The sequence below is a fragment of the Excalfactoria chinensis genome, chromosome 2, assembly GCF_039878825.1.
Source record: "Excalfactoria chinensis isolate bCotChi1 chromosome 2, bCotChi1.hap2, whole genome shotgun sequence".
Classification (NCBI taxonomy): Eukaryota; Metazoa; Chordata; class Aves; order Galliformes; family Phasianidae; genus Excalfactoria; species Excalfactoria chinensis.
In genome coordinates, this window is record NC_092826.1 from 10,891,292 (window position 1) to 10,897,291 (window position 6,000).

The window sequence follows — 6,000 nt, forward strand, 5'->3', positions numbered from 1 at the left end:
GCATTGTCATGGTTTTGTGCTGTCAATATTCTACATCATGACATCATGTGCGGTATGAACTGTTTTGGTGGTATAAGAAAGTGTAACAGAGGGTATGTGGAAGTGTAACAGAGGGTATGTGGAAGTGTAACAGAGGGTATGTGGAAGTGTAACAGAGGGTATGTGGAAGTGTAACAAAGGGTATGTGGAAGTGTAACAGAGGGTATGTGGAAGTGTAACAAAGGGTATGTGGAAGTGTAACAGAGGGTATGTGGAAGTGTAATAGAGGGTATGTGGAAGTGTAACAGAGGGTATGCGGAAGTGTGGAAGGTTCATGCTCCAGATCTGTGGAATGGCAGCATCCCGAGTACTCAGCCCTTGGAGGAAACTACATATCCCAGGGGACAACGCGGCCAGAGATGAATCACCAGAGGAGGAGGACACACATATAATCTCGCTCCCAGGCTGGAACGTCCCTCTTTTCGCCCTGTCTTTCGCTTTGGAGCGCTCCATCCCTGCCGTCTCGCTCTATCAGCAACGTTCCAGCCTGTCGCCTAGAGATTGCAGTAGGCCCCCGGTTCTCCGGGACTCTTTTTCTCTCTTTCTTTTTTCTCTGCCTTGTTTGATATAGTAGTTGTAGTTATATTGTATCATATTGTGTCTCGTATTTAGTAAAATAATTTCTTTCCTTAGATTGCTGCCGTTGTTTTTGTTCATTTCTCCCCTTCTAGGGGCAGCAGCCTCTATCACGGATAAATCTAGATAACCCGATTACATTATCTTGGTGGAGAATGCGGGCAATCACTGCCATGTCTCCACCAACTAACAAGAAAGAGACACAGTCTTTCCTGGGTGTGGTGGGCTTTTGGAGGATGCACGTTCCAAACTACAGCCTCATTGTAAGCCCCCTTTATCACGTAACGCGGAAAAAGAACAATTTCACATGGGGCCCTGAGCAGCAGCAGGCTTTTGAGCAGATAAAACAAGAGATAGCCCGTGCCGTGGCCTTGGGGCCAGTACGGACGGGACAGGATGTAAAGAACATCCTCTACACTGCTGCTGGAGAGAAAGGTCCCACTTGGAGTTTGTGGCAAAGAGCCTCAGGAGAGACCCGAGGCCGACCCCTGGGATTTTGGAGTCGAGCATATAAGGGGTCTGAAGAGTGCTACACTCCAACTGAGAAGGAGATCTTAGCCGCATATGAGGGGGTTCGGGCTGCTTCCGAAGTAGTTGGAACTGAAACACAACTCCTCCTGGCACCTCGACTGCCAGTGCTGAACTGGATGTTCAAAGGGGAGGTTCCTTCCACCCATCATGCTACCGATGTCACCTGGAGCAAGTGGATTACCTTGATTACACATCGAGCAAGAATGGGGAACCTCAATCGTCCAGGAATTTTAGAGGTGATCATGGACTGGCCTGAAGGTAAAAGGTTTGGAACATCACCAGCAGAAGAGGTGTCACGCGCCAAAGAGGCCCCACCATACAATGAACTTCCGGAAAACGAAAAGAATTTTGCCCTGTTCACTGATGGATCGTGCCGCCTTGTTGGGAAACATCGCAGATGGAAGGCTGCTGTGTGGAGCCCTACACGACAAGTTGCAGAGGCCACAGAAGGAAGAGGAGAATCGAGCCAATTCGCAGAGGTAAAGGCTGTCCAGCTGGCCCTAGACATTGCTGAGCGGGAGAGATGGCCAGTGCTTTACCTCTATACTGACTCATGGATGGTGGCCAATGCCTTATGGGGATGGCTGCAGCAATGGGAACGAAACAACTGGCAGCGGAAGGGTAAACCTGTTTGGGCCGCTGAACTATGGAAGGACATCGCTGCCCGAACAAAGAATATGGCCCTAAAGGTGCGTCATGTAGATGCCCACGTGCCCAAGAGTCGAGCAACAGAGGAACAACAAAATAACCACCAAGTAGATCAAGCAGCCAGAATTGAGGTGGCTCAAATTGACTTGGACTGGCAGAATAAGGGCGAACTATTTCTAGCTCGATGGGCCCATGAGACCTCGGGCCATCAAGGAAGAGACGCAACATATAAGTGGGCCAGAGACCGAGGGGTGGACTTAACTATGGACACTATTGCGCAAATTATTCATGATTGTGAAACGTGTGCTATAATCAAACAAGCCAAGAGGATGAAACCTCTCTGGGAGGAAGGGCGATGGCAGAAGTATAAATATGGGGAGGCGTGGCAGGTTGATTATATCACCTTGCCACGATCTCGCAGTGGTAAATGCTATGTGCTTACCATGGTAGAGGCAACCACTGGGTGGCTTGAAACATATCCAGTACCCCATGCCACCGCTCGAAACACCATATTGGGTCTTGAGAAACAAGTCCTGTGGCGGCATGGCACCCCAGAAAGAATTGAATCTGATAATGGGACACATTTCAAAAATTCACTTATAAATACTTGGGCTAAAGAGCACGGCATTGAATGGATTTATCATATTCCCTACCATGCACCAGCCTCTGGTAAAATTGAACGATATAATGGGTTATTAAAAACGATGTTGAAAGCAATGGGTGGTGGAACATTTAAGCACTGGGAGAAGCACCTGGCAGAAGCCACTTGGTTGGTCAATACTAGAGGATCTGTCAATCGCGATGGTCCTAGCCGATCTAGTCCCCTACACACCATAGAAGGAGATAAAGTCCCTGTTGTGCATGTGAAGAGTATGTTGGGAAAAGCTGTTTGGGTCCTTCCAGCCTCTGGAAATGGCAAACCTGTCCGTGGAACTGTTTTTGCCCAGGGACCTGGGTGCACCTGGTGGGTGATGCAGAAGGATGGGGATGTTCAGTGTGTACCACAGGGCAAATTGATGCTGGGGGAGTGCAGTCAGTAATTCCATGTATCTGTGTAACCATGATGTAATAATGTAGAATAAGGGGTGGAATGTCATGGTTTTGTGCTGTCAATATTCTACATCATGACATCATGTGCGGTATGAACTGTTTTGGTGGTATAAGAAAGTGTAACAGAGGGTATGTGGAAGTGTAACAGAGGGTATGTGGAAGTGTAACAGAGGGTATGTGGAAGTGTAACAGAGGGTATGTGGAAGTGTAACAAAGGGTATGTGGAAGTGTAACAGAGGGTATGTGGAAGTGTAACAAAGGGTATGTGGAAGTGTAACAGAGGGTATGTGGAAGTGTAATAGAGGGTATGTGGAAGTGTAACAGAGGGTATGCGGAAGTGTGGAAGGTTCATGCTCCAGATCTGTGGAATGGCAGCATCCCGAGTACTCAGCCCTTGGAGGAAACTACATATCCCAGGGGACAACGCGGCCAGAGATGAATCACCAGAGGAGGAGGACACACATATAATCTCGCTCCCAGGCTGGAACGTCCCTCTTTTCGCCCTGTCTTTCGCTTTGGAGCGCTCCATCCCTGCCGTCTCGCTCTATCAGCAACGTTCCAGCCTGTCGCCTAGAGATTGCAGTAGGCCCCCGGTTCTCCGGGACTCTTTTTCTCTCTTTCTTTTTTCTCTGCCTTGTTTGATATAGTAGTTGTAGTTATATTGTATCATATTGTGTCTCGTATTTAGTAAAATAATTTCTTTCCTTAGATTGCTGCCGTTGTTTTTGTTCATTTCTCCCCTTCTAGGGGCAGCAGCCTCTATCACGGATAAATCTAGATAACCCGATTACAGGCATCCACAGCCTCCTTGGGCAACCTGTTCCAGTGCGTCACCACCTTCTGTGTGAAAAACTTCCTCCTATTATCTAACCTTAACCTCCCCTGTCTCAGTTTAGGACCATTCCCCCTTGTCCCATCACTATACAGCCTCGTAAACAGCCATGCCCTCTCCTGTTTATACGCTCCCTTCAAGTACTGGAAGGTCACAATGAGATCTCCCCGAAGCCTTCTCTATGCTAAACAAGCCCAGTTCCTTCAACCTTTCCTCACAGGAGAGGTGCTTCAGCCCTCTGATCATCTTAGTGACCCTCCTCTGGACCCGCTCCAAGAGCTCCACATCCGTCCTGCACTGTGGGCCCCAGGCCTGGACGCAGCACTGCAGACGGGGCCTCACAAGAGCTGAGTAGAGGGGAACAATCACCTCCCTCTCCCTGCTGGCCACCCCTCTTTTAATGCAGCCCAGAACACAGTTGGCTTTCTGGGCTGCAAGCACTGCTGGCTCACATCCAGCTTCTCGTCCATCAAGACCCCCAAAGTCCTTCTCCATAGGGCTGCTCTCAAGGAGATCCTCCCCCAGTTTGTATAAATACCTGGGATTGCCCCAACCCAAGTGCCGCACCCTGCACTTGGCCTTATTGAACCTCATTAGGTGTACACGGGCCCACTTCTCCAGCCTGTCCAGACCCCTCTGGATGGCTTCCCTTCCTTCCAGTATATCAACTGGACCACTCATCTTGGTGTCATCCACAACCTGCTGAGGGTGCAGTGGATGCCATCGACTGTCATTGATGAAGATGCTGAAGAGCACTAGTCCCAGGACTGACCCCTGAGGAACACCACTCATGACCAGCCTCTGCTCTGACACAGAACCATTAATCACAACCCTTTGGCTGCATCCAGCCAGCCCATTCCTAATCCATCGTACAGTCCATCCTTCAAATCCACACCTCTCCAATTTAGAGAGAAGAATGTGGTGAGGCACCACGTCACTCACCTTTTGAGTGCATCTTATTAGACAGGCAATATTGTGTGCTTGTCAGCGGGGTCTCATACCCTTCCATAACACCTTCCCCTGTACCTGCCCCCCTCTCCACCCCAATCCTGTTACTAATCCGTAGTAGAAAAAGCAACGTGCTTCCCTAATCATAACATATTACATAAAAATAACTCAGGAATGTTAAAACGGTCAAATAAATTCAGAGTATTTCAGAGCAGATCCTGGCAATTTGCCCTAGGAATTGATGCTCAATATTTTTACATTCATGTAACACTTGTTTCTGTTCCGTCCCTGTTCTTGGCCATTACTTCTTGATGGCTCCGTATCCATTTGTTCACAGAGAACAGTGCCTTTCCTAAAACAGGGCTGTGGAATAACCTGACAGTGCAGCTGCATTGTTTTTTCAAATGCCAGACAAACGTTCCAAAGAGGTGCCTCTGATGGAGGGAGAGCAATAGGAATGGTTCTGACATGCTGCATGGAGCACGAGGAAGAGCAAATGCTGCGGTCATAGAAGTTTCTCTGACCTCAGCCACGCTTTGTCTTGTACAGCTGCAAATGTACTAACAAAATGCAGATGGAATGTTATTTTTTTTACCTCATTAATGAAAATTTTCCCTTTGGAGACACCATTAAATAGCAGCTATAAACACATAACCTTGCTCTATGTGCTCTTTTTCATAGCTAAGGGAAATAATTAGCCATTACACTCAAGATTTTTGTCTGCTTGAAGGGTGATGTGCGGCCGCATGCAGTGATCTGTACAGCTGAAAGGCGAGACCTGGCCGCTTTAATTAAGTGCACATGAAACAAGGCCTTGTAGAATTGTTTCTCTCAGATATTCAACAATATCTGGGAAATAGTTGTAGGACCCCTAAGCAGCAAAGTGAAACAGTAAGGAATGAGGCAGGCTCCTACTATTTGTACAGGCTTGAGCTTTGGGCTGTGATTGCCAGCCTCACCAAACCACACAACCAGGACAGTTTTCCGAAGCTAGAACAACCCTGCCCACAGTTCCCTTGCCCTTTGCTTGCACACTGCCAAGCTGGAGCTATTTGCTAACCTGTAGTCTACTGAACTTAGCTGGTTCCAGACAACTAAACACAGCTGACGAAGTGCAGGGCTGGTCACCAGTTGTACTACTTCAAGCTCATTAACAGCGGTTAGCTGACAGGAAAATAGTGCTAAACAATTGAACACTGCTCTGTGTCGTAACAGCTTTTTGATTAGTGAAGCATGCTGGAAAGGATGATTTCCTGTTTTCAGATAAAACAACACGCCTGTCAGGGTGATTTACTCTTCAGGAGAGCTCATCTGTGAGGTATTTGTTCACAGGACGTTTGTAAGAGACCAAAGTGGGGAGGATCAGAACTATGCTG